The 26,921-nt window shown below is 50.4% G+C and overlaps 1 long non-coding RNA gene across 1 annotated transcript; it reads left to right on the top strand.

Moving 5' to 3' along the window:
* The first annotated feature begins 1,136 nt into the window (after positions 1-1,136).
* On the top strand, positions 1,137-23,503 carry LOC142076718 (uncharacterized). The gene is made up of 6 exons (XR_012671284.1): positions 1,137-1,345; positions 15,181-15,379; positions 21,698-21,805; positions 22,034-22,203; positions 23,191-23,279; positions 23,411-23,503. It is a non-coding gene; the product is annotated as an uncharacterized LOC142076718 (long non-coding RNA).
* Positions 23,504-26,921: the final 3,418 nt, after the last annotated feature.

Below are 26,921 nucleotides of genomic sequence, written 5' to 3'. Positions count from 1 at the left end.
AGCTCCCCCCCGTTCTCCTCGTCGCTCTGTCTGTGTCCCGTCCCTCTCCGGCCACCCCACCGCCCTGCCCCACCCCTCTCTGCCGCTCTGTCCCTCTCCCCTCCTCTCCTCCCGGCTCCACCTGGGCTCCGGGATGCAGAGCAGCCCCAGGGAGGCGGCCATGGAGCCGGTGAGGGGGCAGGGCCGGGCTGGGGGACGGTGTCCCCGCAGGGTCAGACAGCAGGAATGCGTGCCCCGGGGCATGCTGGGAGCTGTAGTGCTGGGGTATGGGGCTGCCAGGGGGCCATGTTGGTTCCCAGGGCATGCCGGGAGCTGTAGTGCTGGGGCACGGGGCTGCCAGGCGGCCATGTTGGTTCCCAGGGCATGCCAGGAGCTGTAGTGCTGGGGCACGGGGCTGCCAGGTGGCCATGTTGGTTCCCAGGGCATGCCAGGAGCTGTAGTGCTGGGGCACGGGGCTGCCGGGCGGCCATGTTGGTTCCCAGGGCATGCCGGGAGCTGTAGTGCTGGGGCATGGGGCTGCCAGGTGGCCATGTTGGTTCCCAGGGCATGCCGGGAGCTGTCATTTCCCGACGCTCAGCTTACCGGCAGCCATGTTGGTCTCGGGAGGCGCAGCCTCTGCTCCAGCTGCGTCTCGGCTGAGGTGAGGGCTGGGGCCGCGCGGGGGTGGTGGGGGAGAGCTCCAAACCGCCCGGTGCGATGGGCTCCCGGTCAGCTGGAGCCAGGCCTGGCCGGGGCAGCCCCGGGAGTGATCCGAGATCTGGGAAGGGGAAGGAGATGGAGACAGAACCCCCTGGGCACAGGCACTGGGCACCCCGACTCCCAGAACCCCCCTGAGCCGCCCTGGCCCGGCTCACCCCCTACAGCTGCCCCGGCCCCAGCACCTCCCCTGAGGCCTGGCCTGCAGCCCCAGGCCGCCCCACGGCCTGTCCTGGCAGCAGCGAGCTGGGCCTCGGGGACACTCGATCCTCCGTTAACGTGGGTGCTGTCAGCGCCAGCGCGGGGAAGGAGCGGTGCCTGCAGGAGCTCCTGCAGCAGGAGGGGCTGCAGCCTGGGGCCGGCTGCAGTAATCACGATTCTTTCCCTCTCCCAGAGGCTGCGCTGAGGGCTCGGTTGTCCGTTCCTCCCCCAGGGATGTCGTTGGCTGCATCTGGCTCAGGCTGAAGTTGAAGAGATCGGAAAAAGGTAAAGCGGCTGAAGAAGGACACGAAGGGGATCTGGCTGGAAGCTGCCCCTGGCTGCAGACAAGAGGCAGATGGCCTCTCCAAGTGAGGAAGGGTCCCTCTGAGTATTCCTCAGCCGACCAGATCTCCAGCATGCACCGTGGGGTCTGTGTGGATAGCCAAAAGTACGGTACAGCCATGTAGTGTGTGTGAGACTGTGTGTCTAGGAAGCTTCATATTGTAAGAGCTGAGAGAGGCAAAGACAGAAATGTCTGAGCTGTAACGTTCGTCTGGAAGCACCGAGAGCGGGAACTGCGGTGAGTCCTGGGCCCCTGGGGCCGTGTCACCCCTCTTCTGCGTCCGGGTCCCTCCCTGTGCCTGTGCCCCCCCCCTGCCTTTCCCTCACTGGTGTAACATTTTTGCTTCCCTGTACCTCTCTTCTTCTGTCTATTCTTGTATCCTGCTCCCTGTTCCTGCCTCTCTTTCCAAGCCCCTCTCTTTCTTTGCCATTCTACCCGCCCCTTTGTTTTTTCTTGCTCTCCCTCTGCCCTGCTCCCTGCCCCTCTTTTTTTCTTCCTCTCCCTCAGTCCTGCAGCCCATTGCTGTTTTTTCGTTCGCTGCCTCTTTGTCCCGATCTGCATCCCTCTCTGTTTTTCACAATCTCTCTGGCCTCTTCCCTGTCCTGCTTCTTCTCTCTCTGCTTGTATGTCCCACTCCCTCCTCTTTCTCTCTCTCACTTTCTCTCTCTCTCTCTCCCCCCCCGGTCCTGCTCACTGTCTCTGGTTTTTTTTTTTTTCATTCTGTGTCCCACTGTCGCTGTCCTTCTTCCTGTCCATCTCTTACTCTCGCTGTCCCTCACTGCTGCTCCCTGACCCCCTTTCTTTTTTAGTCTTCCTCCAGCTCTCCACAGGGCTCCTGATCCCTCTCTTTCTTTCTTCATCCCTCTGTGAGGCTCAAAATCCCGGCCTTTCTCGCTCTGTCGTTATTCTTGTGTGTCCCTCTGTCCTGCTCCCTGACCCTATTCCTTTTTCACTCCCTCTCTGTCCTGCTGCCCACCCGAGATTATTTCTCCATCTCCTTCCTGCTCCCTGTCCTTATTTTTCTTTCTCTGTCCTGCTCCCTCTTTCTGCCTCTCTTCCTCTATCCCTGCTGCTTCTTTCTCCATCTCTGCCCAGATCCCTCTCCCTTTTACTTTCCTCTCACGCTTCCTCTGTCCTTTTTTTTCTTGTCCCCACCTTTTCTGTCCTGCGGCCCAGCGCTGTCTTTTCCTTCTCCACCTCTCTGTCCTGCTGCCCAACCCAGGCTTTTTTCCCCTCCATCTCTGTCCTGCTCCCTGTCTCTTGTTTTTCCCTGTCTTTCACTTTGTCCTGCCTCCCTGTTTCTGCCTTTCTCTGACAATCCGCGTCCTGCCCCTCTCCTTGTCTTTCTCCCTTTGCCCCCATCCTTCATCCTGTTTGTCGTTTTTCTCTATCCCTCTCTCCCTGCTGCTTCTTTCTCCACCTCTGTCCTGCTCCTGGACACTTTTTTCCTCCCGCTGTGCCTCTGCCCTGCTTCCTCTCTCAGCTTTCCTGTCTTTATTTCTCTGTCGCACTGCCTTGCTGTACCCCCATCCAGCTGGCTCTCTCTTTTTTCTCTTCTCTCTTCCTCTGTCCTGCTTCTCGGCCTTTCTTTCCTCTCCTTCCATCTCTACCCTCCAGGCCATTGCTGCTATTTTTCCTCTTGGTCTCTTTGTCCGGATCTGACCCTCTCTTTGTTTCTTAGTCTTTTCCGTCCTGTTCACTGTCCTTCTTTTTCTCTCTCTGTCTGTATGTCCCGTTCCCTGTCCCTGCCTTTCTCTGTCCCTCCTTCCTTCTTCTTCTTCTCCCCCCACTTTCTCTGTCCCTCTGTGCTGCTCCCCAACCCTACTTTTTCTTCTTCCATCTCTCTGTAAGACTCCTTGTCCCTGTTTTGCTTGATTTGTCTATCTCTCTGGCCTTTTCCCTGCACCTTTCTTTCTCTCTCAGCTCCTCAGTCTTTTCCCTCATCTTATTTTTCTCTTTCTAGTCCTCCTCCCCATCAGCTTAACCTGAATGACCAGGCGTCCCTGTGCTCTGGTATTTACCCGTGTTGTGGTTTAACCTGGCAGGCAGCTAAACGTCACACAGCCGGTTGCTCACTCCCTGCAGTGGGATGGGGGAGAGAAGCAGAAAAAAAGCTAAAACTCGTGGGTTGAGATAAAGACAATTTAATAGGACAGAAAAGGAAGGGAAAAATCATAATAATAATGATAAAAGAATATACAAAACAAGTGACGCACAATGCAATTGCTCACCACCCACTGAGCGATGCCCAGCCAGCTCCCGAGGAGCAGCCCCACCCCCCCGGCCAACCTCCCCATTTTTTTGTTCAGCATGACATCATATGGTATGGAATATCCCTTTGGCCAGTTTGGGTGAGCTGTGCTGGCTGTGTCCCCTCCCAACTTCTTGCGCACTTCCAGCCTCCTCACTGGGAGGGCAGTATGAGAAGCTGAAAAGTCCTTGAGCTAGTGTAAGCACTGCTCAGCAACAACTAAAACATCGGTGTGTTATGAACATTCTTCTCATCCTAAATCCAAAACACAGCACTATACCAGCTACGAGGAAGAGGTTAGCTCTTTCCCAGACAAAACCAGGACAACCTAGCATTGCCCTAAGGAAGATCTGTGTCTTTAGGGCTAGGGATCATTTGGGAGCCGATCTCCTTATGTAGACGGTGGAGCTAGGCGTAGTTAAAGCAGAGGTGGTTCTCAACTGGTGCTCTGTGCATCTTGTTGAAAGAGCAGGCTGTGGGCCTTATTTTGAAGGAAGGTCTCTTGTTCTGCGCTTATTGCTCCTAGGGAGTGTGTTGGGGACTGCAGGGACGGGTGGGGCCTGCTGTGATTCCTGTAAATGTGAACTGGACTTCTCCTAATGGACTTGAATGAAACCAGACTGACTGCCTGTGGTTTTCTTCCCCAGCTCCAATTCCAACCTGCGTGCTTGGCACTAATAAACAAGAGACGCTGAGCTAGTTTCCAGATGTCAGTGGCTGCCAGTTCACAGAGAACATCGCTTCCTCAGGTAACGGTGCAGTTGGCCTGTGATCAGAGATGTGTACTTGCATGATGGGGCTTTCATGAACATTTTCTGGTCTTGTCACTTCAAAGCCCTTCTTTTTTCTGGAGATTTTTAAGACAGCATTTCTTATTCTGGGGTTCAGACTGGAGTTGGACTTAAGGTTGAACGGCTGAGATAATGGGCTCCGTAAAACGTGAGAGCGTGCTGCATTTTTGCTGTTGTTTTCTAACACTATCTGAACTTTGGTAAGCAAGAGGAAGAGTGGTTGAAAGAGCCTGTTCTTTGAGAGTAACTGTGCCTGTAGCGTGCCTGTCTTTGTATGGTGAAGGTTTCCTACCTGCAGTATGATTTTGCTGGGCTGTGAGGCTGTATTGGAGTAGCAGAGGTAAGAAGTGTCGTCTTTAAAGGTAATGAAGCTGTAGCAAAACAAGCCGGACAAGCTAGTTTCTTCCTAGAATGCTGCCTGACAAAAATAGTGGCAAGTAAAGGCACTTGCAGTTGGCTTTTTTATGCGGTCTTCATACGGAGCTTTGGGTATTGATTGATTTCTGGGAAGCAAGACAACAGTGAGGAAAGAAAAGCGGGGCTTGTCTAAATGGCTTCTTCGCCGTAGGCAGGGTTCGAGCCTTTGCGCTAGAACAGGTCTTTACGACAGTTTAGGAACACAGAAGATGAGCTGTCTGTAAGGAGAGTTTCAGCAGAAGTAAGGCTCAATTTGCTACATTGGCTCCTCTTTGTGTGGATGCAAATAAGAGATGACTTGGCAGTGTTTACATCTCAAGTGCGTACCGGTGTGTTAATGCAGGCCGTCGAGGTCTCTTCAGGGGTACCTCTGGACTGCAGGTCGTGTGCCTGAGTGGTACCGAGTCCCAGGATGAGCCAGCTCCTGCCGACAGTTTTATCTCCTGGAGATACATTTCATTTGGCCTCATTATTTTCTCAGCTAAATCTATCCGAGTCTTACAGATAGACTATAGATAGATACAGTCTTGGGATCGTGACGACGTAGTTCGAGGGCTCAAGTGGCAATGTTTGATTTGCCATCACTTTGCCAAGGCAAAGGCCATTGCAGGGTAATGGTCCCACAAAAAGCCTGGGACTGCAGTCTTCTCAGTAGTCTTCTGTAGCCTTCACGCTGCCAGGCCGTTGATACCGTTTCATCAGAAGCAAAAATCACCCTAGTCCTGGGATGTCTTTCCTGCCCTCTCTAGACGGAATAATCCCTGGTCATTCATGAACTGGTCATGCTCTACCTTCAACCTAGGCAGGTTATTTTCCCTCATTCCCATCTTTTTCTGAAGTAAACATCACAGTTGCTATAATCATGAAAAAGGTGAATTTTTTTCTTCCTTGTACAAATATTACTTTATATAATAGTTTCTTCATTTCTCTGTTCTGTGTTGGTAGCTCTGAGCATTTAATCTGGTCTACCTGAGCCTCCTGAACCCCGAAGCAGTGTTCTGAAAGAGGCCTTATTAGGGATTTCTTCAACGCTGTTAAAATAAAAGCTGCTTGCTCTGCTTTAAATCGGGGTGATGGAAAAGGCCGCTCTGTTTTTTGAGTCCTTTTTTCCCTTGGCTTTTTAGATGGGCAGAGGACACTTCTGTCGGGCTTTCTCTTTGCGTGCGTCCTGGTGCTTCTCTCGCCAGCTTTCTTTGGCAAACGCGGGCTATTGCTTAAAACTTCCATCAGAGGTGGATGCCTGTCACACGACAAGGGTTCTTTGGGTATCGGACGATAAAACACCAACAGTCTACGGACCAAGTCTGTTCAAACGTATTATAATAATATAAGTTGACAATCAATATCATTGAGCCTGAGTAGAGCGCAAGCAATCTAAGCATGAGCGAAAGAGAGAAGGGGAAATCTCACTTGCCGTGTAGGCGAGGTACAACACTGTTAACGATTAATCTTACCCACTGATGAGCAACAGTTGGGGAAATTGTGGACCTGTCGTGTTCTCCTTCATGACATAAGGACATCTCCTTCTCCAGGCAGCACCCCTGGACCAGCTGAGAGCTACCCCGAGTTGGTGTTGGGGCACCTTATTTTTGGGATTGCACCTTCTCTGTTCAGTTGTATGCCTGACAAGTTGATGTAGGCATGTCCTTTACATGCAAAGCTGGACGTGTCTCAGAAGGGTTGGTGATCCGCAAGTAGTTGTACGTGGTTGGTCACAGGTTTCTGTGTGCGAGGGGCTCCGTGCAGCTGTGTGAGCAGCGCAAGCACGCTCTGTTAGCGCTTTCCACTGTCCCCTGCCATACCTGAGGCCAGGAGCGTCTCGCCACACTCCACCCCTTGTGGCGTGGGTAACGGTGTGATCCAGTGGTTGGGGTAACAGCCCTGCAGAGTGAGGGTGCGAGCCTCTCTTGCCTCTACTGGTGCAAAATGGCTGGGCGGTGAACGGAGAGGTGGTGGAGGAGGAGGAGGACTTTCCCAAGCGGGGGACAAATGCGAGATTAATCGCTATTGGTGAGTTCGATCGTTTGGTTCTATGATATGTGGCAACTCAACGCTTAATCACAATCCAAATAACTTAGTAATGGGATAAAGAATATTACAATAATAATAGTTTTTGTTACTATTTGTTGCAAATCTAAGGGTGGTATCCAACTAAAGAGGTCAGAAAGTGAAACTCCACCAGGAGATACTGCGATTTGATGTAATGTTTGTAAGTGTTTGGAAATGGCCCGGACGTCGTGACATTTGTTACCTTTGGTATGAATCAATGCTCTTGTTGCAGGGTAAGCATATCAGGTACTAGATGATTTTGTCCTAGTATCACAGCTAAAGAAGAATTTTCCTGTTGCAAGGCTAAAGTGGCATCTACTGTGCAATTGTCTGTGGGTTCCATGGTAGCAGATAGATTTTTAAGAGCTCTTTCTAGTTCATTTACCCCGAGTTTGGGAATTAAGGTTCTGATTAAACATCTCCATCTGGAATCATGGGGGGTTCCTCATATACTGGGGTGAAGAGGTGGAGTGTCAGATCTACGCATGCGGCAGGGGCTGCATTAACCCCCCCACCTCCCACTGCAGGAATGACCATAGGCAGAGGCGCTGTGAAACGACATCAAACCTTTAATGAATTAAGAAAGAAACAGAGATATGGGAGAGGGCTGGGACTGGTATGGGCGGGTGCAGGTCGCATGTTGCAGGGATCCGTGCTCCACACCTTCTCTATCAGTCTATCAACAGCGGTCAGGGGGGCGTGGAGCACTTTGTCTCGCGGCGTCCCTCAGGGTTCTGGCTCGCTTGGTGGGCACGTTGTTGCTGTCGGATGCCCTCCGCTTGCTGCTGCCCGCTTGCTGCCTGCTGCTGCCTGCCGCTGCACCGTCCCCATCCGGCTTCCCCTCCCGCGGGGTTTTTGAATGTTTTACCAACTGGCGCACCACCATCTCCTTCCTCTTCTTGGGTGACATGTTGTCCCACGGGAAGGTCTCTTGTGTCTTGGGGGTGCCAGCTGGCGCGGGGTGCTTGACCTGCTGGCCGCCCGCCTTGCCCGATCTGGGCACCACCCGGCAGGAGACGACGCCCGGCGACAGTGGCGAGCGGGTTGAACCCACCCGGGGCTGCCTCCGCAGTGCCTCCTCCACCGGTTGGGCCATGTGGGGTGGGTGGCACCGGGGGGCAGCCGGGGGGCTGGGCAGGGGACTCAGCAGTGGGATCCACAGGGGGCTCTCCAGAGGACCCTTCAGGGGATCCTTCCAGGGACTCTCCACAGGACTGTCCTCTGGAGAACTCTCCAGAGAGGTCTCCTCAGAAGTCTCCAAGGGACTCACCGTCAGCCAGGCGGGGAGGTCTGCTGCCACCCCACCCTGCTTCCCCTTGGGGGCCTGCAAGGGGGAGGCCGCCACCCCCCAGAAGGTGTCGGCGTCCCCCAGCATTGCCGCTGCCAGGAAGTCCTTGGGGCAGTTGCCCTCTGCCCCGTACTCCAAGAAGTCAGGGACTTCATTGAAGGAGGCAGTGCTGGCAAGGCAGTTGGGGTCATCGGGGAAGGTGTTTTCACTGTCCACCAGCATTGCTACTGCCACTTGCTCCTCGTTGCAGCTGCCCTCTGCCCTGTACTCCAAGAGGTAGGGGAGCTTGTTAAGGATCAAGCTTGTTAAGGTCAAGTTGGGGACATCGGGGACATCGGGGACGGCATCCTCGCCATCCCCCATCCCCGCCACCACCTCTGGCTTCTTGGGGCAGCTGCCCTCCACCACATACTTGGAGAGATCAGGGAGCTCATCGAGGACCTCGGCGGTCAAGTGGGGGCCATTGGCGGTCAAGATGGTGTCCTCGCTGTCCCCTAGCTGTGCCACCACTGCTTGGTCCTGGGGACAGTCACTGTCCGCCACATGCTCCGAGAAGTCGTGGAGCTCATTGAGGAAAGTGGTGCTGGCAAGGCTGTTGGGAAATCAAGGACATCAGGGACGGTGTCCTTGCTGTCCCCCAGACCTGCCGCCACTGCTGGCTTCTTGGGGCAGCCGCCCGTGGCCACGTACTCGGAGAGGTTGGGGAGCTCATTGAGGAAGGCAGTCAAGTCGGGGACATCGGGGGCGGTGTCCTCGCTGTCCCCCAGCCCCACCACCACTGCTGGCTCCTTGGGGCAGCCGCCCTCCACCACATACTCGGAGAGGTCAGGGAGCTTGTGGAGGAAGGCGGTCAAGCTGGGGCTGTCGGGGCCATCAGGAATGGTGTCCTCGCCGTCCGTGGTGTTGAGCCAGTGGACCGTATGCTTCACGGTGGTGTCCTCTGCCTGCTCAGGAAGGGCCTCGGCAAAGGTGACTGGCCCCTGCTCGGGCAGATCTGCGGGCTTCCCCAGGGCTGCTGGGGTGGTCACCGCTGCTGAAAAAGCAAACAAACAAAGCCAACGCGACCCCGGGGCGATGCAAGCTTTCCTCAGCTTGGCCGCCCACCTGCGGGCTCTGCCACCCCCCAAAACTCACCTTTGGGCTTTGTCATGGTTCTGCTGGTGGGTGGAGCCAGGGCTGGCTGGTGGGGGCTGGCAGCAGGGACACTGTCCTCAATGGCTGCTGTGTCCTTCTTAAAGGCCTCCGACGGCTTCTGGGCGCAGCCGGGCAGGGTGTGGAGCACAGGAGGTCCCCGCACCCAATGCTGAGCCGCGGGGCGGCGGTGTGGCGGGGGGCCGGGGTGGGCAGGGACTTGAAGCGGGCAGGAGCCCATGGAGTACAGGGGCTCCCCCTGGAGCATGGCCCACGGCCCCAGCTCCATCGGCTGGTGGGGCACCAGAGTCCCCATCACCACCTGCTGTCCCCAGCCGTAGGGAGCAGGCACGCTAGGGAGCTGCACCCCAGAGGGGAGCTGCACCCCGCGGGGAAGCTGCACCACAGAGGGGAGTTGCACCCCACGGGAGAGCTCCACCACCGGGGGAAGCTGCACCACAGAGGGGAGTTGCACCCCACGGGAGAGCTCCACCACCGGGGGAAGCTGCACCTGGTGGGGGAGCTGCAGCACGGTGGGGAGCTGCACCCCACAGGGGAGCTGCACCAGCTGCCCCGGGGCCCCCAGGGGCCCTGCCACCCCATGGCAGAAGCTGGCCTGGGGCAGCTGGTCGGTAACGGGGTGGACCTGGGCAGGCTTACAGGACACTGGCAGCCCAGGGACAGAAGACAGCATGCTGGCAGTGACCAGTGGTGGCATGGCCAGGGGGGTGGAGCTCACGCCGGGCACCTCCAACGCCATCGGGAGCCAGAGAGGGAACCTCTCTGTTGGGGGAAGCGAAGAGAGGTGATGGGGTGAGATATTGGCAGGCAGAGCCAGTTGGGGGGTTACCCAGCGGGCAGGAGCACCAGGAGGAGTGGGAGCCTGCTGCTGTACCTGCTATGGCGGTCGGTCAGTGTGGGGTTTGTTTGGGGCAAAGTGTTCTGGGGGGGTCCCTCCCCATGGTGATCATTATGACAGCACCTGCTTCAGCTAGCCTTGCGATGCTTTGATTTTTCATACCACAGCAACTTCCCATCTCAATGGTTTCCCATCCTGCTGATGATGTCCTGTCCTCAATGCTGATTTTGCATCCCCGCCATGGTTTCCCATGTCACCGATGTTTTTCTTTGGGAGGTGATTTTTGGGTCCAAGGGGAAGGGATGGGGCCAGCACCGCTGGCCCTGCGATGCTGACATGTGTGTGCTGCCCCGTCTTCCATGATGGTGGAGAGGGGCCTGGGACACTTTTGGGTTGTTTTTGTCCTCCCCCATCTCTGGTCTGGGCCAGAGGTCAGTCTTGGTCTTGCTGTCGGTGAAGTGAAGCTCTGTGACGTTAATGTGCCCCTTCCTGGGGAGCGCTGGTGGGGCCATGCTGGGGCTCTGTCTGGGGCATGGGAAGCGTCGTGGGGCAGCGGGTGGGTGTCCTTCCCTATGGGGTCTGTCAGTGCAAGGGGTATGCTGGCGGTTAGCGAGAGCTGCAGGGAGCCTTCCCCTGCACCCCTGCTCAGCCGGGCTCCGGGAGTGTCCCCAACGGATGCTCAGACCCCAAAGGAGGCCAAGGAAGAGATGTCGGAGGGATCCGGAGCCCTGCAAGGCTTGGGCACGAGCTTGACAGGAGCTCCTGGGGCGCAGGGCGTGCCGCCGCACCCGTCAGACCCCTGGCCTGGAGCTTGAGTACCGTGATGCAGGAGATGTGGAAGGGACAGGTCTCCTCTGACCCCACAGAGCTGTGGAGGGAGAAGGAGAAAACATCAGGGGGTCAAGGAGGAGCCCACGTCTCCCCTGCCATGATCAGCCCCCCCCGCCCATGCCCACCGCTGACGTGAGCCGGTTGTGGATGGGGTGGAAGTGCTTGGTGAGCCTGACGGTGAAGATGGTGTTGGGGATGAGGAAGAAGGAGCAGCATCCCAGGCTGAAGCAGGCAGCATTCTGCAAGGAGAGAGCATGCAAGGTCCCCACTAGGCTGTGTGGGGAGAGGCAGCCCCCCAGGGTCTGGAGGGGCTTGGGGAGCCTTGCAGTGGCTGTTCCCAGGGGGTGTGGGGGAGTAAGGGCTGCCGTCAGCCCCAGTTCGTGCCAGTGTGGCCAACCCCGTGCAGGTCTTGCACAAAGTACTGCAGCTACGGTCCAATGATGTCAGCAAGGAAATGCTCAACATCCTTCTGAATATTACACCGATCGGTTAAACAAGTGAGCATGTTTGGAGGGGTCAGCCGTGAAAACAAGGGAAATGGGACTCTAATGGTATCTTTCTTTGCAGACCCGTCAGCCCCAGATATTAAGAAATACTTTTCTAAATATATGCCAGGATAGCAGGGCAAAGGATTGGATGAAATAATCAGCATTGCTATGTTTGTGTTTAACGGAAAAGATGAAAGACAGCTCAGCGGCTTGGCTCAGGTGAGGGCTGGGGCCACCCGGGAGTGGTGGGGGAGAGCTCCAAACCGCCCGGTGCGATGGGCTCCCTGTCAGATGGAGCCGGGCCGGCCGGGGCAGCCCTGGGGGTGACCCGAGAGCTGAGGAGGGGAAGGAGATGGAGACAGACCCCCCGAGCACAGGCCCCGGGCACCCCGACTCCCAGAGCCCCCCTGAGCCGCCCCGGCATTTTTAGTTACTACAATAATAGGAGTGGTGTGTTTTTCTGTTAACTCTTACAGGGCTTACTGCCCTGTTCAGGGACTGGGAATATTCAGCTGCCTTGGAAAATCGCCAGCCCGATTATCATTGTTCAAGCCTTGTTTCCCTTGCTAGAAAGCACTTCATTTTTGAATACATCCTTGCATCGGCAAGATGCAGGCAGTGGAGATGGTTTCCTGCAGGGAGCAGCCTGATGAATCCAGTTCAGTGGCAGAGCCGAACACTTCTCCCTGCCAGTGCTCGGCCAGTGGTTTCACAGGTACAGTCAGCCCGACTGGGAGCTTGCGGTCCTTGCTCTGCCAATGCTTTGGCAGCCGCCTCGGAGTAGGAGGGGACAAATGTTCTGGCTGCCTGCTGGAGTCTGGCAAGTTCACTGGGTGAGGTATGGACCGTAACCTGTCGTGCGAATCCGGTGTCCTTCAGGAGTGAAAAACAGAGTGTAGTCTTTTCTGGGTTGGTTGGTTGTTTTTTTTCTTTTTTAGCTCTCTGGGATTCATGTGACCTTTAATAGCCCGTTGGTGGGATTTAAGCATACATTTACAGTTAAGCACGTGCTATCTGCTACCCTGAATCCACTTGTGAGCTCCTGTTCCCACCACACTGGAGAAAGCAAATCTTTTTTTATTTGGTGATGAAAGCAACTCAGGGAGTTGCACTGAAGTGCGGCACTTTTTTTATCCTCCTGTCTAAGGTGGCACCTGTGCTACCTCATAAGGCATCCTTCCCCAGGCTTTCACAAAACGGAAAGGATACATCAAACCGACCCCACAAACATATCCTGCGCTTTTTTTCTCTTACCTGGGATGTCGGGACATGAAACTGCTGGGCCATCTCTGCTGCTCTGTGTGGGAACCAAGGCGATGTCTTTACATTCCAGGATACGGACTTACCTTTTTGGGTTTTTTTAAGCGACTTCAGAGACGTCCTTAGGCTGGCTGTGTTAAGTTGGTTCACTGCACAGTTGGTCGAATGGAGGAGAACAGTAAGCTCTGCTATTGTCTTTAGCGTTTTCTCATTACTGTGTAGCTCATTTAAATTATCTTCTCCTGATCTGGCAAGCGGAAGCTATCACTGCATTGTAGGCCTTGGTCTAATAGTACGAAAATCAATATTGAAAGTCTGTCTGAGATTTGGATCAGGTCCCTGTGTGCATTTTATAAAACTGCTTCTTGGCCACTGTTTAACTTTTTACATGTTTTTTTTTCATTTATCTTGAGTGTTGAAACTCTGAAAGGGGCCGATGAGTTGCCTGCCCTCAGTCTGCTCCCTCCCCTCTGGGGAGTGCAGTTAATGTTCGCTCCTTGGCTTTGCAGAGGACAAAATCCATTAATACACCACCTCACTTGAATTGCTCTGGTTGGACACCGATTAAAAGCTTACTGCTGCCTCATCTCACGAATGGCATGCATCCTGGTTCTCCTTTGATGGGCAGCCTGTCGGCTTGTCAAATTACTCTGCAAACAATTCAATTACTCCAAGCAGCGATGCTGACATGAAGAGCTTACATACTTCATTGCTGGCGATTCTGTGCTTTTCACTCTGCAGGCTGGAAACATGATTCGTGAGAGGGCTGTGGCTTTAACAAGGGAAGGCAAAGCTGCTTCTCTGTGTATTTCCTTTCCACCTCTTCCCTCATCCCCTCCCCTCCCTTCCGCTCTGTGAGGCTATTTTTGTGGTGTACCTTCACTGGTGAAATGAGCTCCCACACCAAACGGAGGGAAAGAGAAAAGGGGCACGGTGCGAGGTGTCGCGGTCCTTAGTTTGTAGGTTTAATACCTAGCCCCTCTTCAGAAAATACAGCACGTATGTGGGTCAGCGGTCCCTGCAGATTTTTATTATTTATAGCCATTTCGATAAATACAGGACTTCACACAGCGGGTTCACACGGTGCTGTGCTGCTTGTAAACGGAATTGTTTTTATCCTTGCTACAGTCTGGCGGTCGCAAGTGCCAGCTGATAGCTTAAGATGGAAATGAAAGCGGGCGATACACATGCGATGGTGATCCTGCCACAAGGCACGCTGTTTATTGACCTGGGAAAACACTGCAACGACTCTGTCAGAGGACAAGGTTTTCCGTGCTATTCTGTATTTGATACCCAAGGGATTTCTTCCCTCTGCCTCTGTTTCTGTGCAGGCACGTGCATGAAGCAGGGGTGTTTCTCTGTGCCGTAACTGGGACTGATGACAGCTGGGTGGTGGGAAGATGTGCAATCACGGAAGAAGCTTCCTGCAGCTGCCCTGCCATGTCCTTCAGGATAAAACAGCTCTTCTGGTCATTTGCTGCCATTGAGAGCAGCCGAGTGCATGGGAAGGTGTGGGGTTCCTCCTCCCTGCGGTCGGCACTGGTCCTTACTGGTTAGCCTCCCCCGGCAGCCAGTGCTGTACGTCCCTGTCAGTTGTTAGGCAAACATCTGCAGCTGGAATGTGTGGCATGTTCCTCTGAGTCGTCCATTCTCCACCTTGCATGGCAACACGTTTAAAATACTGAAATGTACTCTTTTTATTGCTGCTAACATTCAAAAATGTTGCTTTGGTCTGGTCAGCAAGGTATTTGGAAAACATCACTGTCGCATTCTGAGAATAAAGTAGGCTCTAATCCTTCCCCCTACCCCCCAAACTGTGTAGGATCCAGACCTTTTCCCCCTACCCCGCTGTGTGTAGCCTGGCTTCGTTCGTTTTGCTGCCTCAGACCAAGAATACAGCAAACAGCTGAGATGCGTGCTGTGTGCTCCAGGCCAAAGAAAGTTTCAAATGGTCCCAGCTTATTTTATGCAGCCATGCAGCATGGTACACTTTGGAAGGAACACTGGGATGATGTATCAGAAGTTACTGAAAATGAGATGATCCTCCTTTTATGGTGTTTTATTTTCAGTGCCTGGTTTGGGAAAGAATATACTCAAATATTCTACAATACAGATCTACTAGAGAAAAATGAGTGCAAGGCAAAGTCATAATTCTGAAATTCATGCTGCATTTGTTGCTAAATGTATGTTTTGATTTCATTCAAACTAGAAAGTAAACAAAGGTTGTATACCTGCAAAAGAATTTGAATAGCTGTCTTTGTTTCCCAGAGCGAGCATACAAGCACCGGGGAACAGTTTGCAGGATCAGAACTTCAGCCTGCTCTGGGTGATAAACCTTCAGGAGAGGAAAGAGAAACCCCACTTTTTAAAATACAGCTCTACTTCTCTTAGTATTTCTTCTTGTTAGATTGTGCTGCCAGTCAGAGTCTAAGCTCGTGATTGAACTGTTAAAAAATCAAGATATTTAAGGATTATTTACTGTATTAAATCCTCTTACAAGCAGTGCATTCTATTGCCCTGTGGATAGTATAATGGCATGACTGGCATGACTGGTAATTTTCCTTTTCTTTTCTAGTAGAAGGATGCATTTATGAAGGCAAAGCCAGGGTACGAGTGGTGCCCCACAACAAACCAACCTGTGAAAACCCAGATATCCACTGCTACAAACAGGAAAAAGCTATGGGCCTTTGCTTCAGACTCTGCAAAAGATTGACCAAGCCCGAGGAAAGCGACAAAAAGTGAAGAAATGCCACAGCGTAACTTCGGGATGGCAGGTGAGATTTCCATCCTTGTTCCTCAGATGTAGCAGCCTCGTTTGTTTGAGAATGCGGCGTTGGAATTGAACTGCAAGACCAGTTTTCTTGACTGCACATGGTACTGTAGTGCTGATACCTTTCATGTCCCAAATTAAGTTGCCAATTAAGACTCTAGTTAAGCCTCTGCATAAGAACCTGAAGTTCCGTAGTGCTTTCAAGAGTCAAGTCCAGATATGTGGCATATCATAACCCATACCCCATTTGGGGTCCAGAGTGGATTGATTTTTAATTCAGGCTTATCCGTTGTTAGAGATTTTCATTTTCTAGTCCAAAAGGAAAATGCTGAGTGCATGCATTCTTTTTCCCTTTCATAGAGTGTTGTACTATGTTTAGTAATTTGCTGTTTATAATTATAAAAATATAGTTTATGGGTGTTTATGAAGCTGGAGGTGTTAACGTTCTTGTGCATGAATGTACCAGTGGAGCTAACTTTCTGTATTTAAATCAAGCGAAGCATAACTTAATTTCACTTAGAATGTGCTCTTTTGCCCATTATACCTTGGAAGGGTGGATTCAACCTTTTAAACATTAAAAAAGAAAGAAAAAAAATCACATCTGTGAATAAGTGTAGGTGGAGCACCTGAACTGGTGATAATCTCTCACTGATATCCACAAATAGCAGAACTCTTGCAATCCTGACCTTGAAATACAGAGACATGAATGTTAAATACTGGCAGCCTAAGTACCTAACAGTCAAGGTAGAAAATAATTTTTCCCCCACCAGTCTTTTTTCTTTTTTGCGTTTTAAAGTTTCTAATTTTATAAATACTGATATACTTGAAACTTTGTCATACCTTACCTGGTTTATGACAGGTGTGCAGCAGATAGGACTTTTCTGCTTAGAGAGATTGCGAGCTGGAGAGTGGAAAATGGTTTTATGGAACAAGCGTGAAAGGATAAAACGGGATAAAAAGGCTTGTACAACTTTTTACCAGTTGAGTGGTACGAAAATTCCTGTAATTAAATTCCTTCTGGCTATGAAGGAACAGTGAAATGTTATCAAAATGAAGTTCTAAAAATCTCAAGCCCCTTCATCCCGTTCTGCTATCAGAGGAATAACTCTTATGCTCCTTAAGGTTTCTTGACTTAACAGGAAGAGCAAGTGGGAGGTCTTGGTCTATGTGGCTGCTGTCCCCCACTGCTCCTGCTGGGGTATCCAGCTGTAGAGCTTCTGAGTACAGGGAGATCTTGAATCAGCACCTGTCAAAGCAGAGGACAGAGAACTTAGGAATTAATGAGAAACTAATCTAACCCACTGTTTTATCTACAGAGCCATTCATTTCTGAAGGCCATCATTTGTGCTACATGTGATTTTTTTTTTTAAATCCTATTTATTTGTTTATTTTCTGCAGACTGAGGCAGTGAGCATAGTAATTCACAGGGGTCTCACTCCAGTCCTCATGCCAATGAAGGCTGGCTGTTTCATGAGTATAACAATAGCCCATAACATAACAACAGCTTCTGACAGAGACGTTAGCAGCATCTTTTAGATGGCATGGCATGGCAAGTCTGTCGTGCTGTTTTGTCAACTATATACCAGGTTGTGGTAAATATGTTTTGTTGTATTCTTCTCCCCTCGACTTCACGTGGTAGTTCGGTTCAACTCTGACTCTTCCGTCCAGTACAACCTCTTTTAAAAGCCAGGCTGTGTGCTAACAGATGAACTAAAATGTAGCTGAGCAACCGTAGAAATGCCACTGACTGTCTTGCATCTTCAAGGCAGATCGTTTCCTTAGGAGAGGGATTATATGATTCCAGAAGAAATCCAGGAAATCTGTTTTACTTGTTGGTAGTTATTAATCCTGTCTTGATTGCCTTTTACATAGCACATTTCGTTTTGGAAAATGTAATAGAGAGAGAGTAAGATCTTCCTTTCTTTTTCTTAAGTCCCACACAGGCCATCTCTCGCCTTTATTTTTGGCATTCCAGCAGTAAGCACGCCACTTTTAAGTTTCTCATGTTGACCTCCCATTGTGTCAAGAACCTGAGGTGTGGCACCAGCATTGGGCTTCTGACCTGCAGACCCACTGGTGGTGTCCTTGCTCATCCAGCCAGGAAGTTGTAACTGAGCATGTTTTTCTCATGGCACGGTTCACCTGTGAGATGTTAGGGCGTAAGGCAAAGACAACTGCTGTTTGCAGGTGAACGTGACCATTGCAGCACCTGCCCTCCAGCTACAGAGCTAAGTGGGCCACAGCTTTCCTATACGAATGTGCAAGGTTCCCAATACTTTCACATTTCTGCATGAGGAGAAAAGCATCTGGGCCAAAAAGCTTTTTAGTGAGGCAAAGGGTGGAAAAAAGACACTTCCTAGAATCGCCAATATCCTGATAGAGATGCAATTTTTGTTTTTAGAAAGAAGCTTCATTCTGCACCCAGGTGAAGGTTAGTTGAAACTGGTACCTGCTGGCCTTCATTCTGCTTAGTTCTTCCTCAGTTCGTTCTTTCCTCTGATTGAAAAATTGCAGTGATGAACAAGCCAGCCTGCTGAGTTTCGAACCAGACCAATACTAACAAAGTATGTCATTCCCAGGTGGTGAGATGGTTGTAAGCTGTTGAGAAGGTCACGAATCATCTCCCATTCTGCAAGTTCTAATTCTTGACTCTTTTCCCACTACTGTTGATTTTACTGTAACTTGCTTTAAAATAGCACTTAAAATTCGTAATTTTTCATACCAGTAAGTTCTTGATGCCATAAGAGAAACGTTGTGCTGAGAAGGCACTATAAACACATGGCAGTGTTTGTATATATACATTTTGTCTTCCCTTAGATGAAGTTGTTTTGTAGTTTGAAACCTTAGTGAATGGATTTTTGGTTTTATCATGATCAGATGTCTAAGTGCTAGCCCTCTGCTTCAGCTGCAGCATAAGTACTCAAGTTGCTTAAGCACCAAATTAAACTTTCACTTTCCACTTAGCTGTCATTTTTTTCCTTCCTCTTAATTTTTGTATTTAAATAAACAGTTCAAGTATTTGCTTACTTGGGGAAAAATCAGTGCTATCTTTGTCCTGTTATGATAAGCTACCTCTCTGAAGGGCAGAAAGCTGAGACCACCAAGAAGATATTTAGAAGAGGGGAAAGAATTTGAGAGCCCTAAGTTGGATGTTCTTCAGCTGGCCAAAACTGAGGAGGGGGGAAAAGACCTACAGGTAGCTACAGGGAAGCACAGGAGAGCAGCTGGGAGCCAACAGTGTGATGTGGGATAAGAAAGTGCTGCACTGCAGTGTGTCAGGCAAAGTATTTTCAGGAACCGTAGGGAAGAGTGAATGCCACTGAACAGAGCACAGCTCATCTGACGTGGCTGCTCTGCTGGTCCTTCACGTACAAGAAAGATGAACTCCCCCCGGAATAACTGGAGAGGAGAGCTGCAGGGATTGCTGGGACATGGGAGATGGACATGCGTGATGACATCAGTTCATGATTTGCTTAGGCTAGAAAAGCAAGTGGAAGAAGAGTGGGGTGACTCCTGTAAATGCAGAAGAGGGAAATACCATTTAGGGAGAACAGTTGCTAAGCTTAAAGGTGTGGGCACCAGAAAAAATGTGTGCCACCTGGCCCTGAGTACATTGAGGCTGAAAACTGGAAAAAAACTCTTAATGCTTAGAAGATTTGGGTTCTGCAGCAGACTTCTAATGGAAATAAAGTAGAAAGCAACCAGCCAACCCCTTATTGCTTAATATGGAGTTTGTTAAGTTTATGATGGGCCTGGAGATCTCTTCCAATCTCTCCTTCCTCCAAATTAACTGCCTCTTCAGACATTGTCTTTCAAGATATGTGTTCCCTTTTCCTTTTCAATTGCTCTGATGTCCTCTTGTCTGAAGGACTGAACGGTTGCTGATCGAGTATTTTGATGGCAAAAAGTGCTATGCTGACAGGATCGCTTCACAATTGTGAATTGTGCTTAGGTACTTGCTGACCCTTCCCATTTTCTGTCTTCATTTCTTCAGTCACTTCTTGTTACTTGATCCTGCACTTCTGATAGTACCTTGTCTCTTTGTAGGTGCTTAATACCTTTTGTTCCCTTTTTTATTTAAAAGTAAGAAGTTTAAAACCAACAAACAAACAAAACCCCCCTACACACCTTCTACCTGTTCATCACAGTAAGGGAAAAAATTACTTCCAGTTGAACATTGGATTTGAAGCCGGATGCTCCTTAGGCCGTATTCTTAAGATAATGAGCCACTCTTCTATCCTTGAGATAGCGGATGAGCTTGGTTTATTCACATTGCTTTCCTCTGCTTCTGTTTACTTGCCTGGCCAGTGCCTGCGCGGTTCTGGCACAGAGGATCAAGTGCTTCATGCTTCAGAGCTGTCAGGCTGGCACTTTTCACCACTAAATGCAGCTCTAAACGAAAGAATACTCTCTCTTCAATACTAAGAGAGTACTGAAAAAACCTACCCGGTGTGTGTTAGCGTGAGATGCTGTCTGAGGGAGAACTTTTGGCAGCGTCTGTGGTATTGAATGAAACAGCATCGGTGAGTGTTCCTGTGAACTGGACCTTGATCATCTGTAGTGCTAAATCGTTTGGAGGTTTACAGGTACAGGTTTGGCCCATGTCAGCTGAAAAGCTCAACAAATTCCTTGGCACCGCTCACGAGTGGGAGTGGTCCCAGGGATTTCCCAGTGGGCATTTTGGATGAAGCTATTCTGCATCCAAATTTTGCACAACAAAATGCAACCAAATGGACAAGGGTAATTGTGCCAGTTGGCCTCCATTCCAGGGATGGTCCCGGGCACGGGTAATTTATTGTTGTAGAGAGAATTTTTGTATTGTTCAGTGAAAGGAAATTGGAAAACGTGAGTGCATGCTTAGTGAGACCTGGGGGAAGTTGCTTATCTTTGGTGTCTCATCATTACTGAAGTTGGTGTCTCAGCAATACAGCAAGGATAATGCTTCCCTGTCTCTCACACTGTGGCTGTTGTGCGAGGCATTTGGGCCACAGACTGTCTCCCTCTCTCTAGATGACACACTGTTAAACTGGGCCCCTGCATTGCTTCCAAGGCACTCCCCCAAACCCAGACAATTAGTCCTCATAATGATGAAGAGCAACCACTGTTCTGAGTGGAAAAGCCACTCCATGAGTCGTGCAGCGCCAGTGTTCATTGCTTTCCCTTCTTGTCGTTTTCTGAGCTCCTGAGGTGCAGGAAGGCTGGAGGCGAGAAGGCGTCAGCATCAAATACTTGGAGAAAAACCTCTGTATCTGCATTTTACTTTCCTCAATTATATATTGTATTGGCAGGGCAACAAGTAGGCAGCAGCTTACCTGGCCACAGTGCCTGTGCGGTTCTGGCACAGAGGATCAAGTGCTTCATGCTTCAGAGTGAAGTGCCAGCCTGACTTTTTCTCCTACTGTACCTTTCCTGGTACCATCACCATCACATACTTTCCTGGGACTTACAAAATACTTTCCATGTATTTGTACAGGCCTGTGGGACTTTGGCTGCTCTGCCCTCTTTTGTGGCTTTCTCTGCTCCTCTCTGATTATGCCTCTTAACTTACGTATGAGGGCTTGATGCCCTTCAGTATTTCTTCCCATTTGTCTTTCTCGGTATCTGTGGGTTTCTAAAATTTTTATTATTTGACACTCCTGTGCAGTGGACACCTGTTTTCCCTTTCCCGTGAATGAGCTGGGGCGCTTCCTTGTCCCTCTGTGTGCTCTTCCCCGCTCTCCTTGGGTAAACGGAGAGTCTCTGTTTCCTCCCAAGTCCACATGTTCCTTTGAGGCTTCTTAAGTTTCCCTGAAAGGCTGTCTCTTGCTGGCAGCGTGTGGTTTGAGATGCATCGCTCCCTTCCTTGTCACTCCTCTGTGCCCTGTCCGAAACAAGGGTAACACAGGGGTTTGGACAAGGTTTTGGAACAAGTGTTTTCTCATGGTTATTCCTCAGAGCATTGTCAATCACGAGGCATTCCCATCTCACTCTTCTTTAGAGCTGGCTTAGTCTCGGACATGAATTCCAGCTTTCCTTTCTTTTCAGTTTGGAATCAAACACCGCTGGGTACAAAAGAGGGGGTGCTGCTCCTGGCGAGAGCTGTTGATATCAAAGTCCCTTGTCTGATGATCGATGCAGTGAAGGTTCTGTGTACCCTCTGCCTCAACCCGAAGGCGTGGACGTGGTGACAGAAATCCTGCCTTTTGCTGCTCTTGAGCTTTCGACTGGCCTCTCTGTGGAGTCTCTCTTCTGCCTCTGGCTCTTCTCTTCATTTTGTAATTGGTCTGCACGTGCGCCCTCCTGCCCTGGCTTGTGGGTAGCTGCTGATCCTCTCTCATTGCAGCTGTGAGCAGGTGCTGGAGACTTTTGCTGGAAGAGCAGAAACAGATGGGGTGGAGCGATTCAATCCCTCTTGGCTGGCCTGGGGAGCGGAACCTCGGTGGCGCTGAAGGTACGTAGTTCCTCAGGTTTGTGTGGACATGGCACTTGAAATCTTACTCAGGAGCTGGAGAGCTTGAAGTGGGATGAGGTTGGTGTGGCTGAAATGCCTTTGGCTTTACTGCTTTTTTTCTGCTGCGGCTTTGTGTTATCTTCTGGCCTCCTTAGAAGTCCTGAACCAGTGACTTCCAGTCCATGCCCAGAAGTTTTCTCTTTTGTGTGTGTGTGTGGTTTTTTTCAGGTGGCCTGTATGCAGCCGATCAATGCCATGATCCGTCCTTCTTGTGAGCTTGACTTGGGAGTTCAGATACGTAGCGAGTTGTCTGTGTACTCCATGTAACTCATCTTGAATTCAGAAAGCAGCACCACCCTTTTCATGAAAAGAAAAAAAAGAAAAAAGAAAAAAGAAAGGTAGTGCTTTCCAAGGACTAAAATTTACTTAGTTTTAGTGAGTAGGTAGGTGAACAGAGCACATACACTCCTTACCTGGTGTCCAGCTATTAATGCGAGGGGGTATTACGATGAGCACCTGCTAGATAATTATACCCTGGTTTTTTGCATTTTTACTATCTTTCATGAAAAAAACTACCAAAGGTATTAGCATAAACTGTATGCATTTGACATTGTTTTCTCAGTGGGGAAGTTCAAACCAGTGACTTGCCCGTTATTGCTCATGTAATCTGTGGCAGAGCGAGGACTTGGAGTGAGATTACCATGCTTTGCCTTACCATTCTAGAGTATTTAAAACATTTCCTTGAAACGCTTTCCCAAAATCACAAGACCTGACTTCTGAAATAGCCGTTTTCCTAGGAGCTGCATCTGAGCTAAGCCAGATGAGAGAGTCCTGCCTGCTGTTAGTCACTGAGGCTGATGACAGGTCACCCAGCAGTTCTGGCAAGGACAGAACAAGATAGATACATATGTTCCTCTGTGCCGCTTGTAAATTCCGTCATGTCTTGCGTAAATTGGTCTCCAGGTTTTGCAGGTTGTAGGTTTGGTAGGATTGATGCTGTCTTAAACGTGATGGTAATAGCAAAACCTGTAGGCATCCATGTAGGGCATTTTGGATTTCATAGAATCTGCAAGGATATTTGAAGAGTTTAATGTTATGTTGAGGTACAGTAGTTATAGCGTTATCAGAAGAAAGTCTTGGCAAAGAAGATGAAGATGGCAAAGATACTCAAAAGCGTTATAACCTTTGACAGTGGAAACAAGTCATTTACAGTTTATATGAACAGTCTACTATTCTTTTCAAAAATTTACAGAGAACGTTTTGCTGTTTCCATATCAGAACTTAGTGGTAGTAAATTAAAGCTCTCCACTGAGATGTAAAAAAAGGAGTCATGTATCCTGCAAAGAAGAGTAATTGCACGGACTTGATAGTCTTACTCTTTTCAGTTCTCCTTAAAAGGCAGGTGTGGGCTTCCTCACCTGTGCTGTGCAGCGAGGGAAAAAAACCACCCTTGAAACCTCCTCTGAAATTAAAGGTGGGTGAGACACATCACATTTTCCGCCTTTTCCACTATCCTGCTTTCTCTTGAACTTGTTTGTATCGGCATCAAAAATTCTTTGCTTTCCCTGGAGCCAAGACAACTTAAGATCTTGGTTTTGTTTTCAGCCCGGCAGTCTCCTGTCAGAGAGAGGTGTCCATGCAGAAGTGCTCGGTCACAGAGCACTGGCTCCTTGCTGCAAGAGGACTAAGAGGTGGGTGCGTAGTTAGTGATGCTTCTCATCCATGCTTTGGAGGGTTTTCAGGTTGCTGGTCATTACAGAATTACAGTATGATAATTACTGCGGTAGTCTGAGGGTATAAGGGAAACAAAGATTTGGGGGGAGGAGAGGATGCTTTTTAATAGCCACTGTGTTTTCTACAACACAGTTTTTGTGGGTCACTGACAAGAGGATCATGAAGGAGGTGGCTGAGATTGTGTAATGGAAATCCTTTTGTTCTGGAGTTGGAGCCCAAATAGCCCTCTAAAAATCTTACTCACGCTACCTAATCTGGAAGCATACAGTTTCTTTTCTGAAAACTGAAGGTAATTCAGTTAGAGGGAGAGCCTGTTTGGAAGTTTCAGTAGTTTGGGGGCAGAGGCCAGTTGGGGGCTGGGGCCCTCGGGGGTGGGGGCTGTTTCTGCCCCGTGCCCTTGGCCTGGCGCTCACAGCTGGAACGGGCTTTCCAGAATCCTGCTGGAAGGAGCCAGATGTGCGAGCTGTGGCCGAGCTGGGGGACAGGGAGCACCCCTGGACCAGCCTCAGGACCTGCGGCACACCTGCCTTCAAATCAGCTCTCCCAGCAGGACGTTGCCCAGGAGCAACTTTGAGTTTTGCTCTTCTCCTTCAGGAGCCGTGTTCCACACCAAGCACACCCAGAGCTGCGCCTGTGCCAGGAGAAGACTTCACGCACAGCTGGGGCTGATGGTGACAGTTCGCGCCAGATGTGCATGTCAGAGAGATGCAGGTGAGATGCCGTGGAGGAGACACTGACTGATTGCCCCTTCTCTTGCAGGAGCAGGGTTTAAGAGCAGGAGGGAGCCAGGGTACAAGGGCCTCCGAGGTCAAAAAATGCATCAAACAGCCAGAGCACGAAGCAGAGGGAGAAGAGAAATAGGTGCAGGTCACGTGGCTGGGACAGTGCTTTCAAGGTAACATCTGCCACAGAAGCACAATAACAGGAAAAGGCCTTGGGAGGTCATGGAGTGACTGAGGAAAGTGCCTGGCAGAGAGAAGAGCCCGGAGAGACAGGAGACAAGGTAGAGATGGAGGTGACAAAGATGGCATGTGGAAAGTGAGGGTGCAGGTCCTTGTGAAGACACTGGTGGCTGAGCAGCTGACGGGAAAGGAGCAGGTACCTGGCTTCTGCTGCAGGTACTTGTGGTGTCACTTGCTGCTGAGCAATGGATAGGGTAGGAGTTTTTAAATCACTTGTGCAGATGCAGGTGATATCACTTGTGACTGAGTAGCAGCTAGATAGGAAAAGACGCATGGCCTGCTTAGGTGCCTGTGATGTCATTCGTGGCAGGAACTAGCCCGTTGCTTTTTCAGGTGCTTGTGATGTTACTGGTGGCTGAGTAGCTGGAGAAGACAACCTGAATCACACAAAGGCGACCCGAGCCTCTAATCGAGCAGCGCTGAAGATGCTCTGTTCCCGGTCATTTTTTTTCCCTGAGATCTCTGCGTGCTAATTTAATATGCTCAGTAGGTGTAGAAAGCTTCCACCCTTCTGGATCACACGGGTGCTTTCATGAAGGAAGTCTCGAGTTAAAAAATTTCAAAAAAACCCCAAAGCCCTCTGTTCTTTCTCACATGGTCAAACTCTCTACAGAAATCAGAAGCACCACTTAGGACTGGGTTTGGTTATGATGCAATTTTATTGTTTCGATCCTAAACGTCAAGTTTGATGATTAGCATTCTTATGATAATGTTTGTCTGCGGCCTTTGATGGTAAATTGCAGGTTGTGATGGCAAGCTCCGTCACAAGTACTGAACGCTTCTGTCCATAAGCCATGCACCTGAAACACGTGGCAAAGAGTGAGGCAACATTTGCTGGTGATGCTGCAAATGCTTACTTTTTAGTCCTCCTCTCCGGAGTTCTCTTTGGATTTCTTTTTCTTCTTCACTTTCTTGCATTTCTTTTTCAATTCTGCATCACCAGAATGCTCGCTTCTGCCTTTCACCGCTTTCTTTTGGGTGCACTTTCATCCCCCTCTGCACAGGCGTGTTTCCTCTTTCTGCACGTTTGTTTTCCAGGTGCCTGGCCAGAGCCTGCAGGCTCTGGGTGAACCGGCACTGGTGGGAGCGCACGTTGTCCAAGTGAGTATTTCCCCGGCTGCTGCTCACCTACCGAGCCAGGCTGCGTGTCTGCTCTGTGGCCGCTCAAGCCGTGCACGCTTTCCCCTCTGGAGCTTCTGCCATTCACGGGGGCTGTTTCTTTCCCTGTGGGAAGAGCTGCACAGGTTCCCACTGCCAGGCGCCGGCTGACGGGGAGCGCGCTTCTGCGTTTCTGCGTGGCGAGTGCGCCTTGGGCTGGGAGGCGACAGTCTGGTTGGCTTCTGTTCAGCTTCCCCCCCTGCTCAGAGTCAGAGCGCGCTCTCTTCCTGCCGCAGCGCTGAGGGGGAGTTCCTGCAGAGTCCCGTGCTTGTCTCTTCCTTTGGGTCCTCTGCATATTTTCTCCACCTTCTTGATTCCTCAGTCCCACGGTGACGCCAGAAAATGGACTCTTCTGCACTTGATCCAGCTTTGCCCCACAAGTGCTCTTTGTCTCTTGGCATTCAGCACCTGCTCCAGGGCTCAGATCATGGTGCCTGGAGAAACAACAGTGATCTTAGTCTAGGGTTGTTCTCGCAGCCTCCTCGTGCCTTCAGTCTCATCCTTTCATTGTCTGGCAGCACTTGGTGTGACACGCAGAAGCCTGAACCAGCGCTAGAAGCTGGAAATGAGATCACGGTCTTCCAGCCACGTCTGTCCCTTTCAGAGCAGTAACTCATCTTTATACCCTCTCGGACCTCCATTTCGCCTCTTTTCGCAGCTAGCCAGTCTCAGAGAGCAGACAGCCAGCAACTTACACCAGCGCAAGAGTTTAGTGCCGGACAAGGAGGGAGAAGAAAGGAGCGGGCAAACTGCAGAACAGACAGAACTTAACTAGACAAACAGTCATTCTCTCCTAGGACAGAAAGCAAAACCCACCACAGGAGAACACCACCACCACGATCAGTAACAGGAGAGGGAGTGTATTCGGAACACCCTTCCACACTTGTTATTACCTGGCGTAGAAGAGTAAATACGGACGCTGGCGGAGAACCGTCTTGATGTCACAAAGACCTACAGAGTCATCATTCATCTTGTACCACCGTCCATCGCCGGCCTGCAAAGAAAGGCAACGCTATCTTTAGATGAACTGCAGGATTTTTAAAACAAAAACACAGAGAGAACACCACTGAAGGACACCATGCGCCAACGCAAATCGCAGAGTTGACTTTTACCTTCACGAAGCAGTAATAGTGTCCTGCCTGACAGCTGGAACCTTCATGTACCAGGACAGCATACAAGGAGTAGAGGAGTGGTTCTCCAGCCGCTTGAGACATGTATGCACCAAGGTCCAAATATTCCGGATACTGCACAAGCTAAAGAGA

This window comes from Calonectris borealis, unplaced genomic scaffold, assembly GCF_964195595.1.
Source record: "Calonectris borealis unplaced genomic scaffold, bCalBor7.hap1.2 HAP1_SCAFFOLD_96, whole genome shotgun sequence".
Classification (NCBI taxonomy): Eukaryota; Metazoa; Chordata; class Aves; order Procellariiformes; family Procellariidae; genus Calonectris; species Calonectris borealis.
The sequence above is the reverse complement of the archived record's forward strand: the minus strand, read 5'-3'. Positions and strand labels throughout refer to the sequence as shown.